Below are 22606 nucleotides of genomic sequence, written 5' to 3' on the forward strand. Positions count from 1 at the left end.
GCTCTTTCGATCCTTTGTACCACCTCCTATTTTAATTTTTTTTATATTTTTTTTTGTCTTCATCTTTTTCATTGTTTTGTTTTGGCTTCAACTATCTGCCTTTTTTCTCCCTTGACAATTAGCTATAGATCTCTGGATTTTTAGTTCCAGTTCTCTTACAAACATTTTATCTTGCCTTTGTGCACACCTTTAAAGGGGTTGTGCGCTGCCCTGCAGTTCGGAGCTCCGCTCACAGCGTCCGGAAGTTCATTACTCCGAACGCTGTGTGCCGGCTTCCGTGTTCGCGACCGGCGGGCGTGACGTCACGCCCGGCCCCTTCGTGACGTCTCGCCCGGCCCCCTCGTGACATCTCGCCCGCCCCCTCAACGAAAGTCTATGGTAAGGGGGCGCGACCGCTGTCACGCCCCCTTCCCATAGACTTTGGTAGAGGGGCCGGGCGAGACGTCACGAAGGGGCCGGGCGAGACGTCACGAAGGGGCCGGGCCGCGAACACGGAAGCCCGCACACAGCGTTCCGAACTGCAGGGCAGCGCACAACCCCTTTAAGTACTATAGACCATGCTTATATGTTGGGCAACGTTTCTAGTTCTAGTGTAAGTTTGCTAGAAAGGTTTGACTAACACCTATGACATTGTGCACAGTTTTATCTTCTTATTTCTTTGCTGTCTTATTGCCGGGTAACACATGACCCATGGCTTGATAACCGGGAACAGGTGTCTTTCCTGGATTAGAGATTTATGGTGTTTCCTATCAGTTTGCATGTAGTCAAACTGCACGTATTCCTATACGGAAGAATAATAATGTGTTATTTATAGTCTTAAAGGTGTTATCTCATGAGCGACTTTCACATCAAAAGTGGTTAAAAGTACTTTGATGTTAAAAGTTGTTTTAAAATAATGTTATTTTTTCTAGAATATAAAAAATCGGCATTTTATTAGCATCCATGCAACTCCCTTAGTGTTTTGCCAATTTGTTCTGCTGAGGAAGGGCTCTAGACAAAATTAGTCTTCATCTCCCTCTGGCAGCTGACAATATTGTCCCTTCTTACTTAAAACATAATTCCATTGATAGTCTGGTGGCAGGAAACCTATTTAAATTTCCCAGCGACTTCCTAGCCCAAAACTACAGCGATTAAGGTAAGGATTTGCCAGACGTTCCGTAGACTTGCATTGGACTGCCAGCAAATTCGTAGCCTGATCCCTGTAGTCTCGGGCTGCAAAGTTGCCAGGAGATTTAAACAGATTTCCTGCCATTGGATCATCATCGGAGTTACACTTTAACTAAAAAGTAAAAAATGGGTACGTGTAGGGTTTATATCTCTATGCAGAAACCTGGCTATGGGAGGCAGAATGAGCGTGTGTGTCCTCCAACACTTAGCTCATTAGGTGGACATGCATATTGTTTATGCTACAGACACCAGGTGGCGCTATACTATGATCTGTACAATGAATATGTTATTTAAGGGGGGTTTTGCCACTATCCAGAGGAGAAGCGTCTGATCACAGGGTCCAACCACTTAGAACTCACGCAACTTTGAGAAAACGGGTCTACTGATGCTGAATTGGGCAGGAGTGTGGATATTCCACTACAGCTCTATCCATTGTCTGTATGAGTGCCAAAGATATCGGGGGTTGGACACCTATTCCCTCTCCTGTGGACTCAAAGTCACATTGAGTCTCTGTCTATCTGCCTGCATGGCTACAGAAGCATGGAACATACAGTGGGGCAAAAAAGTATTTAGTCAGCCACCAATTGTGTAAGTTCTCCCACTTAAAAAGATGAGAGGCCTGTAATTTTCATCATAGGTTATAACCTCAACTAAAAAATATCACATTGTCTGATTTTTAAAGAATTTATTTGCAAATTATGGTGGAAAATAAGTATTTGGTCAATAGCAAAAGTTCATCTTAATACTTTGTTATATCCCCTTTGTTGGCAATGACAGAGGTCAAACGTTTTCTGTAAGTCTTCACAAGGTTTTCACACACTGTTGCTGGTATTTCGGCCCATTCCTCCATGCAGATCTCCTCTAGAGCAGTGATGTTTTGGGGCTGTCGCCGGGCAACACGGACTTTCAACTCCCTCCAAAGGTTTTCTATGGAGTTGAGATCTGGAGACTGGCTTGGCCACTCCAGGACCTTGAAATTCTTCTTATGAAGCTGCTCCTTTGTTGCCCGGGTGGTGTGTTTGTGATCATTGTCATGCTGAATGACCCAGCCACGTTTCATCTTCAATTGCCTTGCTGATGGGAGAAGGTTTTCACTCAAAATCTCACGATACATGGTCCCATTTATTCTTTCATTTACATGGATCAGTCGTCCTGGTCCCATTGCTGAAAAACAGCCCCAAAGCGTGATGTTTCCACCCCATGCTTCACAGTAGGTATGGTGTTCTTTGGATGCGACTCAGCATTCTTTCTCCTCCTAACACGACGAATTGAGTTTTTACCAAAAAGTTCTACTTTGGCTTCATCTGACCATATGACATTCTCCCAATCCTCTTCTGGATCATCCAAATGCTCTCTTGCAAACTTCAGACAGGCCCGGACATGTACTGGCTTAAGCAGGGGGACACGTCTGGCACTGCATGATTTCAGTCCCTGGCGGCATAGTGGGTTATTGATGGTGGCCTTTGTTACTTTGGTCCCAGCTCTCTGCAAGTCATTCACTAGGTCCCCCCCGTGTGGTTCTGGGATTTTTGCTCACCGTTCTTGTGATCATTTTGACACCACGGGGTGAGATCTTGCGTGGAGCCCCAGATCGAGGGAGATTATCAGTTGTCTTGTATGTCTTCCATTTTCTAATAATTGCTCCCACAGTTGATTTCTTCACACCAAGCTGCTTGCCTATTTCAGATTCAGTCTTCCCGGCCTGGTGCAGGTCTACAATTTTGTTTCTGGTGTCCTTTGACAGCTCTTTGGTCTTTACCATAGTGTAGTTTGGATTGTGACTGTCTGAAGTTGTGGACAGGTGTCTTTTATACTAATAATAAGTTCAAACAGGAGCCATTAATACAGGTAATGAGTGGAGGACAGAGGAGACTCTTAAAGAAGAAGCTACAGGTCTGTGAGAGCCCGAAATCTTGCTTGTTTGTAGGTGACCAAATACTTATTTTACTGAGGAATTTACCAATTAATTCATTAGAAATCCTACAATGTGACTTCCTGTTTTCTTTCCCCCATTCTGTCTCTCATAGTTGAGGTATACCTATGATGAAAATTACAGCCTCTCTCAGTGGGAGAACTGGCACAATTCGTGGCTGACTAAATACTTTTTTGCCCCACTGTACTTTTTCCCAGGAACCCAATGGGCCCGGGCATCATTACAATCGGTATTATAATTTGCACGATCTCTAGCACCATAAACCATTGTTAACAAGACAAAATGATTAACCATGTACTGACACCTAGCTGCCCATTCATGTACTCTACCCTTGTAGCCTCATTTATGTTACCCTGCACTGTGTATAAACCATAACTTTTAACTTTTGCATCTCATAGCAATGCTATTTAAAGGGGTTATCCAGCAAAAAAAACTTTTTTTATGTATCAACTGGCTCCAGAAAGTTAAGCAGATTTGTAAATGACTTCTATTAAAAAATCTTAATCCTTTCAGTACTTATGAGCTGCTGAAGTTGAGTTGTTCTTTTCTGTCTTAAGTGCTCTCTGATGACACCTGTCTTGGGAACTGTCCAGAGTAGAAGCAAATCATCATAACAAACCTCTTCTACTCTGTGCAGTTCCCGAGACAAGCAGAGATGTCAGCAGAGAGCACTGTTGCCAGACAGAAAAGAACAACAACTTCAGCAGCTGATAATTATTGGAAGGATTAAGATTTTTTTTATAGAAGTAATTTACAAATCTGTTTACCTTTTGGAGCCAGTTGATATAAAAACAAAAAGTTTTTTTTTTCCCTGGAATACCTCTTTAAGGCAACGGTTAAAAAGAAGAATATTCCTTTACTGGTAATAATGAAGTCTGTGTGACAAAGTCCATTTGTGTGCCCGGAAGTGGCGGAGGTGTATGTGAGTGTAACAGAGTACATTGAGAACGTGCAGTATGAAACAGAGTCTCATCTCCATGGAGTCTGTATTCTGATAACAGGGAAAACACTTCAAGGGGTTCACTGCTGTATCCATTCTTGTTAGAAGGATCCCTTGATAATGAGCTGGTCACAGAACATCTCCTGCTGGGACTAGGGTCGCCACCTTTCTTGCGAAAAAATACCGGCCATGCTAATTTGCATAATTAATTATATATACGTGACATCACAGTTTACACATGAGGGGGGCATTTTGTCCTATTCTGACCCCTATAACCTTTTTATTTCTCCTTATACGGGCCTGTATGAGGCTAATTTTTTGCGCCTGATCTGTAGTTTTTAACAGTAACGTTTTTGTTTTGATGTGAGTTTTTGATCGCTTTTTTAATTAAATTCGGAAGTTGCAGTTAGTTACTAACTACAACTCCCAGCATGCCCTGATACAGCCTGTTGCTCAGCAGCTGCCTCAAATGAAAACTACAACTCCCAGCATATTGGACTATATAGTAGTATATAGTATAGGTCAGTGTCTTCCAACCAGAGGTGCCTCCAGCTGTTGCAAAACTACAACTCCCAGCATGTTGGACTATATAGTAGTATATACTCTAGGTCAGTGTTTCCCAACCAGAGGTGCCTCCAGCTGTTGCAAAACTACAACTCCCAGCATATTGGACTATATAGTAGTATATAGTATAGGTCAGTGTCTTCCAACCAGAGGTGCCTCCAGCTGTTGCAAAACTACAACTCCCAGCATGTTGGACTATATAGTAGTATATACTCTAGGTCAGTGTTTCCCAACCAGAGGTGCCTCCAGCTGTTGCAAAACTACAACTCCCAGCATGCCCGGACAGCCGTTGGCCACAGTGCTCTCTGCTGACCTCTGCTGTCCATTTTAGGGACTGTCCAGAGCAGAAGAAAATCCCCATAGCAAACATATGCTGCTCTGGACAGTTCCTAAAATGGACAGCAGAGGTCAGCAGAGAGCACTGTGGTCATGACATCAGAGGAAATGCATTTCTTTTTTGGATTTCTCTTTAGTATACAGCCCCTAAAATGTACTGGAAGGATTACGATTTTTTAATAGATGTGATTTACAAATCTGTTTAACTTTGTGGCACCAGTTGATAAAAAAAAAAAAAAAAAGTTTTCCACGGGAGTACCCCTTTAAGCCTTCTCTGCAGGGGCATACACCGTGCGAGTAATCTTTGCAGAATGACCGGTATAGAGATTAGATTTGAGCTCGGCCTCTCCTCAGAGCACACGGCACACAGCACACCTGAACCAAACTGTGGCTCAGCTTGCTCTCTACTCAAAAACTCCTCCACCCACTACACTACATAGGGGAGACTTTAGTGGATCCCATTGGCAGGCAGGGTCACATGGGGTTCACTGCTCTCATTTAAGCGCACAGTAACGTATAAAACATTATATACACATAACAAGAGTGTAATTGATTCTGAAAAATGTGGTGTCTCGGGGTGTGAAGGTGAATGGGGCAGATGTTGTAGCCCAGGGGCAAGGTTTTATTAACCCCTAAATGTTCGTGACGCCAGGGTGTGGTTTTTCCGGTAACCATCAGAACGGTAGTACCGCTATCCCAAGGTTAGGCAGGGTAATAATAGTCCAAGGCCAGGTTAGGGTTAACGGTAGCTTTACGGAGGTTGACAGATGGAAATAGTCTTTACAGCTAGGCCAGGATCCCAGAGAGGTGGCCAGTAACACAGAAGGACCTCGCAGCTTGCTGGGACTTGTAGTGACTTTGACAGACTTTAGGACAGCCACGCTGACTATAATAGACTTGACTATAGACTTGACTGTAGGTAGTGACAGCAGACATAGACGACTTCACTTACTGGCATGTGGCTGTAATTTAGGCTTGAGGCCTCCAGATGTGCTGGACACTGGCTCCGAGACGTCTGGTCGTTACTGTGCCTCAGGATCAAGAGAGCGATTGTAATGGCTCCCCCTCTTATAAAGGGGGGCTGAGCCAGAAAACCATAGGTCAAGCTGCAGGTCACCTGATTAGCTGGTGCTCTCTGGGTAACAAACACATCATGTGAACACATTATCATGTGACTAACTCAAAGGTCCTTCACCCCTTAAGGACGCAGACCTTTTTTACCTTAACCCCTTAAGGACCAGGCCATTTTATACCTTAAGGACCGGAGCGTTTTTTGCAATTCTGACCACTGTCACTTTAAACATTAATAACTCTGGAACGCTTTTAGTTATTATTCTGATTCCGAGATTGTTTTTTCGTGACATATTCTACTTTAACATAGTGGTAAAATTTTATGGTAACTTGCATCCTTTCTTGGTGAAAAATCCCAAAATTTGACGAAAAAATTGAAAATTTTGCATTTTTCTAACTTTGAAGCTCTCTGCTTGTAAGGAAAATTGATATTCAAAATAAAAAAAAATTTGATTCACATATACAATAAGTCTACTTTATGATTGCATCATAAAATTTACGTGTTTTTACTTTTGGAAGACACCAGAGGGCTTCAAAGTTCAGCAGCAATTTTCCAAATTTTCACAAAATTTTCAAACTCAATATTTTTCAGGGACCAGTTCAGGTTTGGAGTGGATTTGAAGAGTCTTCATATTAGAAATACCCCATAAATGACCCCATTATAAAAACTACACCCCCCAAAGTATTCAAAATTACATTCAGTAAGCGTTTTAACCCTTTAGATGTTTCACAGGAATAGCAGCAAAGTGAAGGAGAAAAATCAAAATCTTCATTTTTTTCACTTGCATGTTCTTGTAGACCCAATTTTTGAATGTTTGCAAGGGGTAAAAGGAGAAAAATTTTACTTGTGTTTGTAGCCCAATTCCTCTCGAGTAAGCACATACCTCATATGTCTATGTAAAGTGTTCGGCAGGCGCAGTAGAGGGCTCAGAAGCGAAGGAGCGACAAGGGGATTTTAGAGAGTATTTTTTTCTGAAATGGTTTTTGGGGGGCATGTTGCATTTAGGAAGCCCCTATGGTGCCAGAACAGCTAAAACCCCCCACATGCCATACCATTTTGGAAACTAGACCCCTTGAGGAACGTAACAAGGAATTAAGTGAGCCTCAATACCTCACAGGGGTTTCACGACTTTTGCAAATGTAAAAAAAAAAAAAAAAAAAAAATTATCTAAAGTGCTTGGTTTCCCAAAAATTTTACATTTTTACAAAGGGTTAAAGCAGAAAATACCCCCCAAAATTTGAAGCCCAATTTCTCCCGATTCAGAAAACACCCCATATGGGGGTGAAAAGTGCTCTGCTGGCGCACTACGGGTCTCTGAAGAGAAGGAGTCACATTTGGCTTTTTTGAAGCAAATTTTGCTCTGGGGGCATGCTGCATTTAGGAAGCCCCTATGGTGCCAGGACAGCTAAAAAAAAACACATGGCATACCATTTTGGAAACTAGACCCCTCGGGGAACGTAACAAGGGGTAAAGTGAACCTTAATACCCCACAGGGGTTTCACGACTTTGGCATATGTAAAAAAAAAAAAAAATTTTTTACCTAAAATGCTTGGTTTCCCAAATATTTTACATTTTTACAAAGGGTTAAAGCAGAAAATACCCCCCAAAATTTGAAGGCCAATTTCTCCCGATTCAGAAAACACCCCATATGGGGGTGAAAAGTGCTCTGCTGGCGCACTACGGGTCTCAGAAGAGAAGGAGTCACATTTGGCTTTTTTGAAGCAAATTTTGCTCTGGGGGCATGCTGCATTTAGGAAGCCCCTATGGTGCCAGGACAGCTAAAAAAACCCACATGGCATACCATTTTGGAAACTAGACCCCTCGGGGAACGTAACAAGGGGTAAAGTGAACCTTAATACCCCACAGGGGTTTCACGACTTTGGCATATGTAAAAAAAAAATATTAAATTTTACCTAAAATGCTTGGTTTCCCAAAAATTTTACATTTTTACAAAGGGTTAAAGCAGAAAATACCCTCCAAAATTTGAAGCCCAATTTCTCCCGATTCAGAAAACACCCCATATGGGGGTGAAAAGTGCTCTGCTGGCGCACTACAGGTCTCAGAAGAGAAGGAGTCACATTTGGCTTTTTTGAAGCAAATTTTGCTCTGGGGGCATGCTGCATTTAGGAAGCCCCTATGGTGCCAGGACAGCTAAAAAAAAAACACATGGCATACCATTTTGGAAACTAGACCCCTTGGGGAACGTAACAGGGGGTAAAGTGAACCTTAATACCCCACAGGGGTTTCACGACTTTGGCATATGTAAAAAAAAATATTAAATTTTACCTAAAATGCTTGGTTTCCCAAAAATTTTACATTTTTACAAAGGGTTAAAGCAGAAAATACCCCCCAAAATTTGAAGCCCAATTTCTCCCGATTCAGAAAACACCCCATATGGGGGTGAAAAGTGCTCTGCTGGCGCACTACAGGTCTCAGAAGAGAAGGAGACACATTTGGCTTTTTTGAAGCAAATTTTGCTCTGGGGGCATGCCGCATTTAGGAAGCCCCTATGGTGCCAGGACAGCTAAAAAAAACCACATGGCATACCATTTTGGAAACTAGACCCCTCGGGGAATGTAACAAGGGGTAAAGTGAACCTTAATACCCCACAGGGGTTTCACGACTTTGGCATATGTAAAAAAAAAAATAATACATTTTACCTAAAATGCTTGGTTTCCCAAAAATTTTACATTTTTACAAAGGGTTAAAGCAGAAAATACCCCCCAAAATTTGAAGCCCAATTTCTCCCGATTCAGAAAACACCCCATATGGGGGTGAAAAGTGCTCTGCTGGCGCACTACAGGTCTCAGAAGAGAAGGAGTCACATTTGGCTTTTTTGAAGCAAATTTTGCTCTGGGGGCATGCTGCATTTAGGAAGCCCCTATGGTGCCAGGACAGCTAAAAAAAAACACATGGCATACCATTTTGGAAACTAGACCCCTCGGGGAACGTAACAGGGGGTAAAGTGAACCTTAATACCCCACAGGGGTTTCACGACTTTGGCATATGTAAAAAAAAATATTAAATTTTACCTAAAATGCTTGGTTTCCCAAAAATTTTACATTTTTACAAAGGGTTAAAGCAGAAAATACCCCCCAAAATTTGAAGCCCAATTTCTCCCGATTCAGAAAACACCCCATATGGGGGTGAAAAGTGCTCTGCTGGCGCACTACAGGTCTCAGAAGAGAAGGAGTCACATTTGGCTTTTTTGAAGCAAATTTTGCTCTGGGGGCATGCTGCATTTAGGAAGCCCCTATGGTGCCAGGACAGCTAAAAAAAACCACATGGCATACCATTTTGGAAACTAGACCCCTCGGGGAACGTAACAGGGGGTAAAGTGAACCTTAATACCCCACAGGGGTTTCACGACTTTGGCATATGTAAAAAAAAATATTAAATTTTACCTAAAATGCTTGGTTTCCCAAAAATTTTACATTTTTACAAAGGGTTAAAGCAGAAAATACCCCCCAAAATTTGAAGCCCAATTTCTCCCGATTCAGAAAACACCCCATATGGGGGTGAAAAGTGCTCTGCTGGCGCACTACAGGTCTCAGAAGAGAAGGAGTCACATTTGGCTTTTTTGAAGCAAATTTTGCTCTGGGGGCATGCTGCATTTAGGAAGCCCCTATGGTGCCAGGACAGCTAAAAAAAAACACATGGCATACCATTTTGGAAACTAGACCCCTCGGGGAATGTAACAAGGGGTAAAGTGAACCTTAATACCCCACAGGGGTTTCACGACTTTGGCATATGTAAAAAAAAAAATACATTTTACCTAAAATGCTTGGTTTCCCAAAAATTTTACATTTTTACAAAGGGTTAAAGCAGAAAATACCCCCCAAAATTTGAAGCCCAATTTCTCCCGATTCAGAAAACACCCCATATGGGGGTGAAAAGTGCTCTCCTGGTGCACTACTGGTCTCAGAAGAGAAGGAGTTACAAATTTTGCTCTGGGGGCATGCCACATTTAGGAAGCCCCTATGGGGCCAGGACAGTAAAAAAAAAAACACATGGCATACCATTTTGGAAACTAGACCCCTTGGGGAGCGTAACAGTGTTACACCTCACAGGTTTTTTGAACAGTGGGCCGTAAAAGTGAAAAAATTGATTTTTTTGCACTATATTGACAGTGTTACCCCAAATGTTTCAATTTCACATTGGGTAATAGGGCAAAAGGCCCCCAAAATTTGTAGAACAATTTTGTCTGAGAAAAAAAATACCCCATATGTGGATGTAAATTGCTCTGTGGACGCACTACAATGCTCAGAATAGAAGGAGTGAAAATTTTGTTGTAATTGAAGTCGGGGGTCATGTGCATTTATAAAGCCCCCAACAGGAAAAAAAAAACACATGTGACACCATTTTAGAAACTTCACCCCTCAATGAACGTAACAAGGGGTACAGCGGGAAATAACACCTCACAGGTTTTTTTTGAAAAGTGGGCGATAAATTGAAAAATTTGATTTTTTTACAGTAAAATGCTGGGGTTACCCAATTATTAACATAATATGAGAAATTGGGTTACAAATTTTGGAGGGCTTTTCCCCCTGACTATAAAAATACATCCACATATGGGGTAACATGCTGGGCGGGCGCACAACAAGGCTCAGAAGTCATAGAGGTCACTTTGTATTTGTGGCCTTTGGCATATCAGTAGCTGACGGTTACATACATTCCGAGGAAAATACAAAAATGAAACACCCACATGTGACACCATTACAGAAAGTACCCACCCTGGGGAATGGGTATAGGGGTAATTTTTAATGCACAGGTGTTTCCTAAATTTATTTTCCAGGAATGGATGAAGGGTAGCTTTTGAAAATTGCAATTTTCAACCTATGTTCTGCTTCATCTTTCTGGGAACAACTAACATGTGACTCCGAATTGTCGCCTGAAAATACGACAGAGCTCAGTGAGAACTCTTCGCATTTGAGGCGGATGTTTGTTACGGACCTAATAGTTACATACATTCAGAGGAAAATACAAGAAAGGAACACCCACATGTGAACCTATTACAAACAGTACACCCCCTAGGGAAGGTGTATAGGGTGAAGTGGAGATTTGGAACAGACGGGTGTTCCATTCATTTATTTTCCAGGAATGGATGAAGTGTACTATGGGGGGAAGAAAATTGCAATTTTAGTACTGATATGCCAATTATTTTCCCAGAATGATGACCCAGAGTACAGCCAAAAGTAAAAATGATGCCCGCCCCAAACCCTATACTCTGAATCATCATTCTGGGAAGGAGATGTGTGGGGCCGTCCCTATTCTGTTACCTCAAATGCGCAACCCGCTCAGATGGGGAGAGAGAGCGTTGCGCATTTGAGGCAACTGCAAACCTCCAATGCTGTTGACTCTGTGTCCCATGACCCATTTTTTAGGGGGAAGAAAAAAAAAATATTGGGCTATTGGGAAAAAGGTTTTGTTTTTTGGGGGTGTGTTTTGGTTTAAAATTTGGAAGTCAATGTACCCTGGACTGGTACATTGGAGCCGAATTCTGGGGAATGAAAATTAGGGCAAAGGATGGAAAATTTAGTACTCCATGGAAGTGTGATACTCCCTGAAGCAGCCTATGCAGAGGCCCGGATGATCGGGGCAAGTGTCACATTGAGTGGTGGTGTCCCTCCGTCTCCCCTTCTTGTGACACACTCTGCATTTCTTCTGGGTTCGTCCCGTCCTTCCAGTGTTGGGGATCACACCTGGAAAGTGTTGGCCGGGGACGATCCGGGGACCTAAAGTTCCAGAGGTGCTCTGACCCGCTCTTTGGCGGTCACCATAGATGAGGGCCTTTAGAACTACCTCTTGGAACTCCAGGTATGTCCCTGTGTTGCCAGCGTTCTGGTACAGTATAAAAGAGTTGTACATGGCAACCTGTACCATGTAGACCGCAACCTTTTTATACCATACGCGTGTTTTCCGCATGGCATTATATGGCTTGAGGACTTGATCAGAAAGATCAACTCCCCCCATATACCGATTGTAGTCCAGAATACAATCGGGCTTGAGGACCGGTCCCACGGTACCTCGCACAGGGACAGGGGTGCTGCCATTCCCATGAATTGTGGTGAGCATAAGGACATCCCTCTTGTCCTTATACCGGACCAACAACAGGTTCTCATGGGAAAAGGCACGGGACTCACCCCGGGGGATAGGAGCATGTAGGGGATGGGGCGGAAGGCCTCTTTGATTCTTCCGGACTGTCCCACAAGCGACCGTGGATCTGGCGGCGAGGGACGTGAAGAGAGGGATACTAGTATAAAAGTTATCCACGTAAAGGTGGTAACCTTTATCTAGCAATGGGTGCAAAAGGCCCCAAACGATTTTCCCGCTAACACCCAGAGTGGGGGGACATTCTGGGGGTTCAAAACGGGAATCTCGTCCCTCATACACTATAAACTTGCAAGTGTACCCGGAGGTACTCTCGCAAAGTTTATACATCTTCACGCCATACCGCGCCCGCTTGGTCGGGATGTATTGCCGGAAGCTGAGTCTCCCTTTGAAGCTGATGAGAGACTCATCAATAGAGACCTCCCGCCCCGGGACATAGGCCTCCCAAAATCTGGCCCCGAAGTGATTGATGACCGGCCTGATTTTATACAGGCGGTCATACGCGGGATCAGTTCGGGGGGGACATGCCGCATTATCAGCATAATGCAAACATCTCCGAATGGCCTCGAACCGGGAGCGTGCCATGGCCATACTGTAGAGGGGTGTCTGGTAAAAGACGTCCCCACTCCAATATTGCCTGACACTGGGTTTTTTAACTATACCCATATGCAGCGCGAGGCCCCAAAAGGTCCTCATTTCGGCTGCATCGACTGGAGTCCAGCCGCCGGGTCTAGCTAAAAGTGAGCCCGGGTTAGCGGCGACGAACTGTTGGGCGTACAGATTCGTCTGTGTAACCATCAAATTAACAAAGTCGTCACTGAAAAAATGACCGAAAAAGTCCTTTTCAGTGAACCCGGCGATGTTAATTTTGATTCCTGAGTCGCCAACAAACTCAGGAATCACGGGCTCGTGGTCCGCTGGCTCAGCCCAGTCAAGTTCTCCGGTACGATGTACCAGTGATCTTGGCAGGGGGGCTTCACTAGTATGAGCGCCAGGGGGACTCATACTAGCATGGGGCACAGGGTCAAGGGCAGAGGAGGTTTGCGGCACCGCACGGCGGCGTCTCCGCCGCCTTGGTGGCTCATCATCAGAACTAGATGATGAGGAGGATGATGAAATAAGGAAGGTGGGGTCTTCATCGTCCTCTGAGACGCTCTCGGTGTCGGAGGCAATTAGGTCATATGCCTCCTCCGCCGAAAACACTCTGCGGGCCATTTCCCTACTCTAATGTGGATACGGGGTGTGTGTGTGTGTGTGTGTGGGGGGGGGAAAACTTTATTGGTGTGTGTGCTGCGTGTGGTGTGGTGCGATATTACCTCCCTAACCCGCCCTAACCCTCCCTAACCTAACTAAACTAACCCGCCCTAACAGAAAAAAATATAAAATAAAAAGGAGCCTTTTTAAAAAAAAAAGGGGGGACTTCTAGCGCAAAAAAGCCCTGCGCCAAAAAAAGCGTTTATCTAATCAGTGGTGTGCGCACTGATTAGCGCTTGTGGCGGCAGGGGGCGCAGAAGTCAGTGGGGGGTCTGGCCACTGACCCCCACACAAAAAAAAAACTGGAAAAAAAAAAAAAAAAAACGCTTTACCCCGAAAAAAATGCACCCACCTGAACCCCCAAAAAAACGCTGATCAGTGATAAATCACAGACAGCGGCGGGACTGGCTGCACACACAGGTACGGTCCGTCCGCACAGTACACGCCTGCTACTGGTGGCACGGACCGCCTATGGGTGCAAAAAATAAACCGCGTTAACCGAAAAAAGTGCCTGTACCACAAAAAAAAACGCTGATCAGTGATAAATCACCGACAGCGGTGAGGCACGCCGCACACACACAGGTAAGGTCCGGCCACACAGTACACGCCTGCTACTGATGGCACGGACCGCCTATGGGTGCAAAAACACGCTAGAAAACCCGAAAAAAAGCGCCGGCACCACAAAAAAAAAACGCTGATCAGTACTACGGGACTGATCAGCGGCGGGTGGGCTTTAACAAACGGTGGCGGACCGCTCTTTTATAACTAAGAGGGTCCGCACACACGCTTAGTGAAAAAAAAAAAAAAAAAAGATCTGCACCAAAAAAAAAAGGCTGGCGGCAGACCGCAGCGACCCAGCAGGGCCGGGGTCACGCAGCTAAAGGTGCTACGGACCCACGGACACCCACTGAGGTACGCTGAAAAAAAGACAAAAAAAACCTTTTTTTTTTTTTAACCCTAACCTGTCCCTACCTAATCTAAAGCTATCCCTGGCGATTTCTGTGCCAAGGGGCCACAGAAAGGGGGCAAGGGGCACTTTTTTTGGACTCAGGGGATGGTGGGCAGCACGGGGCTCCGTCCTGCACACCAGATCTATGTGGAATGGTGGGCAGAACGGAGCAACGTGCTCCTAGCCCCCACCATCCCCTCCCATTACTATGTGATTGGTGTGGCCACTTTGGCCACCCAATCACAACTGTACTGAGGGGGTGGCCACAATGCCAGCCCCCAGTACAGCATGGATGGTGATTGGTGGTGTATACTACACCACCAGTCACCATCTATATCCGGGTCACAGGGTCACACGTGACCCTGATGACCCGGAACCGCTGCAGAACGCTGGTAAGTAGTTACCGGCGTCCTGCAGCGATCGCAGGTATAGGAGGTCCTCCGGATCTCCTCCTGCACACTGCCGGGATGTCTGCTGATAGAAATCAGCAGACATCCGGCACCGATCCCCGCCCGGCGAGCGGCGGGGAACGGAATCGCAGCGCATCGCTCGTCTGAATTGACGAGCGATGCGCTGCGATCGCCGACATGGGGGGGCATAATGACCCCCCTCGGCGTTATGCCGCGATGCCTGCTGAACGATTTCAGCAGGCATCGGGCACCGGCTCCCCTCCGGCTAGCGGTGGGGGGCTGGGAATGGACAGGACGTACTCCTACGTCCTCGGTCCTTAAGGACTCGGAAACGGGGGCGTAGGAGTACGTCCATTGTCCTTAAGGGGTTAAGGACTGAACCCTTTTTCGCAATTCTGACCACCGTCACTTTACGCATTAATAACTCTAAAACGCTTTTACCAAATATTCTGATTCTGAGATTGTTTTTTCGTGACATATTCTACTTTATTTTAGTGGTAAATTTTCGTTGTTACTTGCATCCTTTTTTGGTGAAAAATCCCAAAATTTCATGAAAATTTAGCATTTTTCTAACTTTGAAGCTCTCTGCTTGTAAGGAAAATGGATATTCCAAATACATTTTATATTGATTCGCCAATACAATATGTCCACTTTATGTTGGAATCATAAAATGGACATATTTTTACTTTTTGAAAAAATTAGAGGGCTTCAAAGTAGAGCAGCAACTTTTTAAAAATTTCATGAAAATTGCAAAATCTGAAGGGACAGATGTTACTGAACTACAACTCCCAGCATGCCTGGGCAGTCTAGGCATGCTGAGAGTTGTAGTTTGGTAACATCTGAAGGGCTACCGTTTGGGCACCACTGTAACAGTGGTCTCCAAACTGTGACCCTCCAGATGTTGCAAAACTACAACTCCCAGCATGCCCAGACAGCCTTTGGCTGTCTGGGCATGCTGGGAGTTGCAGTTCGGCCTTCCTAGTGGTTGCCACAGTAAAGATCGCTTTACTGCAACTTTCCTTCCCACCGTCGCTTCCCTACCTGCGCCGTGATCTCCGCTGATGTCTCCGGTGATCAGAGGTCCCCACGCCATCTTCTTTGCAGGTACCCGGCCTCTATCTTCTCCCCCCGTTCTGCCCGACATCCAGGGGTGGGCAGAACGGGGGGTTGCCATGGCAACCCACTGTCCTGCGCTGCCATTGGTCAGAATTCAGTTCTGACTAATGGCAGGGGATAGGAGCAGATCGCAGCACTGCGACCTCGCTCCTATCCCTCAGGATGATCGGGGCTGTCACTGACAGCTCTGATCATCCCTATTTTCCAGGTGATCGGGTCACCAGAGACCCGAACAGCCCGGAATAGCAGAAAATCGCATGTCTGAATTGACATGGGGGGGGGGGGGGGGGTCTCAGGCCCCCCTCGGCGACGTGCCGGGATGCCTGCTGAATGATTCCAGCAGGCATCCCGGTCCGGTCCCCAACCGGCTAGCGGCGGGGACCGGAATTCCCACGGACATATGCATACGCCCTACATCCTTAAGGACTCGGGATGCAGGGGGCGTATGCATACGCCCCACGTCCTGAACAGGTTAAAGGTCCTTTATCCATAATACATATAACACTATACATAATATATATTACTATGGGGGATACACTGCAGGAGGGCCCCTAGGACACAGAAAGACTCAACCTGACAGGGCCCAAGTACTGTACGGGACCATATCCCATACTGGGACATCACAAAAATATATTACTTTGCAATAGAAAACAATCCTAATGAATACATCAGTAAGTCTTTTAATGGGTCCAACACCGTACGCTACCAAGCTGCCCGAGACAGTCCAAATCCACAGGACGGCTATTGGTTCTGGGACACATTACCATACGCTCATCTTGCAGGGATGGCCATGTGTAGAGTAGAGTGAGTGAGTCCCAAACTAAAAAGTCTTTTTCACTCTCCTTGTTCTTGGTTTTACCACAAACCATTTTATTCCAGGACAGGTTTAGTCCTTCATGTGACAGAAGAGTGATGGGACTTTCAGGTTGGTTCCCAATGTCTGTGTAGAGTTGATTCCAGAACAGGCAGATGAGAAAAGGTCCATTTAAGGTTAGTTCCTTATAGAGTGGTCCCTGTTACAATATTAATCGGTTCCAGGACAACCATTGTATGTTGAAACCATTGTATGTTGAGACCATAACTCTATGGTAACCTGGTAATTGGTTCTGAAACCACCAAAATGTCATCCAAAAATAGGGAAAAAGTGAGGATTAAAGAAAAATAAGTAGATAACTGATATAGATAAAGCAAATCCTTCCATATAAAAGTAGGAAAGATCTGCTGGGAGCTGTAATCACTGTCTGTGTCAGCGTTTCCCAACCAGGGTGCCTCCAGCTGTTGCAAAACTACAACTCCCAGCATGCCCGGACAGCCTTTGGCTGTCCGGGCATGCTGGGAGTTGTAGTTTTGCAACAGCTGGAGGCACCTTGGTTGGGAAACGCTGGTCTATGTAGAGGACAGGAGCTTCTTCAGGGTCCTGTACAGTACACACGGTGTCCTAAAAATGTAAAATGGAGCCGTCCTCACCTGGTGTCCCAAGGAGCAGCTAACTGTGGTACAGGTAAATAGTACAGAAGATGTAATACCTCCCTGTACTGTAGGGGGCGCTACCAGACACCAGTCAGTGCATACACTTCAGTAATACTGAATTACCATTCTGATTGGTCTGTTCTTTCAACCATTGACACGTTTCACAGATCTCAACTGTCCGTACATTGTATGTTGAGTCTGGTTTCAACTTACAATGGTCCAGAATAGACCATTGTATGTTGAAACTATTGTATGTTGAGGCCATTGTAAGTTGAGGGATCACTGTAGTATGTTTTCTAGCTTCTAGCAATGCTTATATACTCTCACCGGTTTAAAGGTACTTTAACCCCCAGTATGCTGTAAGCTCCTTAGCTTCCTGTAGTCATGACTGTAGGAAGTGTTAGGTGTGCTTTAACCCCTTAAGGACTCAGCCCATTTTGGCCTTAAGGACTCAGAAAATTAAATTTTTACGTTTTCATTTTTTCCTCCTCGCCTTCTAAAAATCATAACTCTTTTATATTTTCATCCACAGACTAGTATGAGGGCTTGTTTTTTGCGCGACCAGTTGTCCTTTGTAATGACATAACTCATTATATCATAAAATGTATGGCGCAACCAAAAAACACTATTTTTTGGGGGAAATTAAAACGAAAAACGCAATTTTGCTAATTTTGGAAGGTTTTGTTTTCACGCCGTACAATTTATGGTAAAAGTGACGTGTGTTCTTTATTCTGAGGGTCAATACGATTAAAATGACACCCATTATTACATACTTTTATATTATTGTTGCGCTTAAAAAAAATCACAAACTTTTTAACCAAATTAGTACGTTTATAATCCCTTTATTTTGATGACCTCTAACTTTTTTATTTTTCCGTATAAGTGGCGGTATGGGGGCTCATTTTTTGCGCCATGATCTGTACTTTTTTTGATACCACATTTGCATATAAAAAACTTTTAATACATTTTTTATAATTTTTTTTTAAATAAAATGTATTAAAAAAGTAGGAATTTTGGACTTTTTATTTTTTTTCGTTCACGCCGTTCACCGTACGGGATCATTAACATTTTATTTTAATAGTTCGGACATTTACGCACGCGGCGATACCAAATATGTCTATAAAAAATGTTTTTTACGCTTTTTGGGGGTAAAATAGGAGGGGATTTTTGGGGGAGGGGATTTTTCACTTTTTTTTTACTTTTACTTTTACATTTTTTACATTTTTTTTTACACTTGAATAGTCCCCATAGGGGACTATTCATAGCAATACCATGATTGCTAATACTGATCTGTTCTATGTATAGGACATAGAACAGATCAGTATTATCGGTCATCTCCTGCTCTGGTCTGCTCGATCACAGACCAGAGCAGAAGACGCCGGGAGCCGGAAGGAAGAAGGTGAGGGGACCTCCGTGCGGCGTTATGAATGATCGGATCCCCGCAGCAGCGCTGCGGGCGATCCGATCGTTCATTTAAATCGCGAACCGCCGCAGATGCCGGGATCTGTATTGATCCCGGCACCTGAGGGGTTAATGGCGGACGCCCGCGAGATCGCGGGCGTCGGCCATTGCCGGCGGGTCCCTGGCTGCGATTAGCAGCCGGGATCAGCCGCGCATGACACGGGCATCGCTCCGATGCCCGCGGTTATGCTTAGGACGTAAATGTACGTCCTGGTGCGTTAAGTACCACCTCACCAGGACGTACATTTACGTCCTGCGTCCTTAAGGGGTTAAAGGGGTACTACCGTGGAAACCTTTTTTTTTTTTTTTTTTTTTTTTTTTTAAATCAACTGGTGCCAGAAAGTTAAACAGATTTGTAAATCACTTCTATTAAAAAATCTTAATCCTTCCAGTACTTTTTAGGGGCTGTATACTAAAGAGAAATCCAAAAAAGAAATGCATTTCCTGTGATATCATGACCACAGTGCTCTCTGCTGACCTCTGCTGTCCATTTTAGGAAGTGTCCAAAGAAGCATATGTTTGCTATGGGGATTTTCTCCAGTTCCTAAAATGGACAGCAGAGGTCAGCAGAGAGCACTGTGGTCAGGACATCACAGGAAATTCATTTCTTTTTTGGATTTCTCTTTAGTATACAGCCCCTAAAAAGTACTGGAAGGATTAAGATTTTTTAATAGAAGTGATTTACAAATCTGTTCAACTTTCTGGCACCAGTTGATTTAAAAAAAAAAAAAAAAAAGTTTTCTACGGTAGTACCCCTTTAACATAAAGGTGGGCTTCCATAAAAGAACAATAAGAATACAGTGGTCCCTCAAATTACAATATTAATTGGTTCCAGGATGACCATTGTATGTTGAGACCAGAACTCTATGGAAACCTGGTAATTGGTTCTAAAGGCACCAAAATGTCATCCAAAAATAGGAAAATAGTGAGGATTAAAGAAAAATAAGTAGATAACTGATATAGATAAAGCAAATCCTTATATATAAAAGTAATAAAGATCTGCTGGGAGCTGTAATCACTGTCTATGTCAGTGTTTCCCAACCAGGGTGCCTCCAGCTGTTGCAAAACTACAACTCCCAGCATGCCCGGACAGCCTTTGGCTGTCCGGGCATGCTGGGAGTTGTAGTTTTGCAACAGCTGGGGGCACCCTGCTTGGGAAACACTGGTCTATGTAGAGAACAAGAGATTCTTCAGGGTCCTGTACAGTACACAGTGTCCTAAAAAAGTAACATGGAGTCCGCCCTATCCTGGTGTCCAAAAGAGCAGGTAACCTTGGTACAGGTAAAGAGTACAGAGCATGTAATACCTCTCTGTACTGTAGGGGGCGCTACCAGACACCAGTCAGTGCATACGCTTCAGTAATACAGGGGTTTTACCAGTAAAATGCCCATTCTGATTGGTCAGTTTTTCCGGCCATTGTCACGTTTCACAGATCTGGACTGTCTGTAACATTGTATGTTGAGTCTGGTTTCAACTTACAATGGTCCAGAAAAGACCATTGTATGTTGAAACTATTGTATGTTGAGGGATCACTGATCTTTAATGATATTTGCTCAGTCTGGTTAACATGCACACATACATAAAAGTTAAATAAAGTCACATTTATCTACAACTAGCAAGAGGCAGCAGCTTTGAACCCGGCATAACCAGAAGGAACTTGCATTGTAATATACTGTATGCTGTGACCATTTGTGCTACAGTCTGGATGCTATTGTAATTGGTATTGCTTTAAAGGTAACTTGTAAGTGAAGTTATGGTGCCCGTACCATCCCTATGTTATGCTGCCCTCCGTAAGGGGCTGTAGGTAAAATATGGATCTCAAATACTGTTTGATGGGGCGATCCTTGGAGGAGGCTAAGCTGAGCTTTAATTTAGTCCTTTAGTTGTCTGATTCTAAATTGTGACCCTCATAAGAGGCTAATTTGGTCTCTACGGCTGGCCATAGACATATGATAGTGTGGTGTCAGACTGGTTAATGTGTGATCAACCTTATCGTGACGCCAGGACATGGTTGACCTATACACCACCTGATGGCCAGCTTCACCTGTACCAGGCACGGGGCAAATAATCCCTCTGATGCGAGGTTACGGTTAACTGGTAGTCTTTACTGATGTAGACAAGGTGTTAAAGTCCATACAGCTCAGATAGGCACTAAGGAGATGCAGGGTGAACGTAGGGAAGCTTATCGGCTTGCTGGGACTTGTATTGACTGATGCAGACACGCTTGTTAACAGACTGACTTGACTGACTACTTAGACTGGACTTCAGCAGAATCCCCACTATGTTTAGGTCCTACCATTGGCTTTGACTTTCACCCACGGTGCAGGAGTTAACTTGAAGTGGTTGCTGGACTAGGCCTCTGGCCTCCTTCAGGATCACTCCACAGACTCCTCAGACTTGTCTTCACTGTACCTCAGCTCAATAGCACTAAGAGAGTCAGCCGAACCCTGACCTCACTATATAAGGGGGACAGTTTAGAGAGATCCCATTGGGTAGATAAGTCACCTGTTCACCTTGCATACTCTTCTTAACAACAAAGGTTCCTTAGCAACATAGATTTAAAGGAAAACTGTCAGTAAACTCCCCCCGCACTAACCAGAGGTACTGCCGGTAGTGTGGGGGATGCTGATCAATATGCTGCCTATCATGCCCGGATCACCCCGCCGTTCGCCCATTATCTTCATTCTTCTGGATATGCAAATGAGCTGCTAACTGGCACGGGCGGGGTTACAAGGCTCCTTCTGGCACTCTTCCGCAACGCCGCCCAGTTTATGAATATCCGTCTCCTCCCTCTGACTGAATATACATAAGCTGGGTGGTGCGGCAGACGAGAGGCGCTGACGTCAGAGTGCCAGAAGGAGCCTTGTAACTCCGCCCATGCCAGTTAGCAGCTCATTTGCATATCCAGAAGATTGAAGATAATGGGCGAACGGCGGCGCGGATCTGGGCATGGTAGGCAGCATATTGATCAGCGTCCCCCGCACTATCAGCCAGTGCCTCTTGGTAGTGTGGGGGGACTTCACTGACTGTTTTCCTTTAAGGTAACAGTGCATATAAAATTCATTATATTAACTCTTATATTATATGACATTAGAAAGTGCAATAAAGTAAGTTCTAAGGAGAAGGGACCCATGACAGACATTGCTCAGGATCTGCCAGACAGGATGGGCAGAAGTACAGATGAGTACGTGACTCTGTACTGGGTCACCACAATAGCTGATGGCCCATTCCACAATACCCAACCGCAATTCTCTCCCCGATCTCTTACGATTCACCAATTCTCAATAGGGTAAGAAGAGAAAGCAGCTGCCGAAGACCTCTGGCGGCAACTTATAACCCTAAGAACAAAAGGGGTGGACAGCTGAAGTCCAAGCTTGCTGATCCTTCTTCCCCATACAATGGCCAGCTTAAAGGGGTACTCCCCTGGTAAACATTTATTTTTTTTTTCAAATCAACTGGTGCCAGAAAGTTAAACAGATTTGTAAATTACTTCTATTTAAAAAAAATCTTAATCCTTCCAGTACTTATCAGCTTCTATATACTCCACAGGAAGTTCTTTTTTTTTATTTTTTATTTCCTTTCTGTCTGACCACAGCGCTCTCTGCTGACACCTCTGTCCATTTTAGGAAATGTCCGGAGCAGGATAGGTTTGCTATGGGGGATTTGCTTCTACTCTGGACAGATCCTAAAATGGACAGAGGTGTCAGCAGAGAGCACTGCGGCCAGACAGAAAGGAAATTCAAAAATCGAGAACTTCCTGTGGAACATACAGCAGCTGATAAGTACTGGAAGGGTTAAGATTTTTTTTTTAATAGAAGTAATT

At 44.5% G+C, this 22606-nt stretch overlaps 1 long non-coding RNA gene across 2 annotated transcripts in view; it reads right to left on the minus strand.

Annotated features, from left to right (window-relative positions):
* Positions 1–641: 641 nt before the first annotated feature.
* The window catches only part of LOC130297076 (uncharacterized), an 85303-nt gene continuing 63338 nt past the window's right edge, over positions 642–22606 (minus strand). Inside the window, exon 5 of one of the 2 annotated variants that reach the window (XR_008849385.1) lies at positions 642–781. This is a non-coding gene — a long non-coding RNA (uncharacterized LOC130297076). Of the gene's footprint in view, positions 782–20851; positions 21240–22606 lie in introns of those variants that run through there. The other variant, XR_008849384.1, reaches the window with a different exon arrangement.

The sequence above is a fragment of the Hyla sarda genome, chromosome 12, assembly GCF_029499605.1.
Source record: "Hyla sarda isolate aHylSar1 chromosome 12, aHylSar1.hap1, whole genome shotgun sequence".
NCBI lineage: Eukaryota > Metazoa > Chordata > Amphibia > Anura > Hylidae > Hyla > Hyla sarda.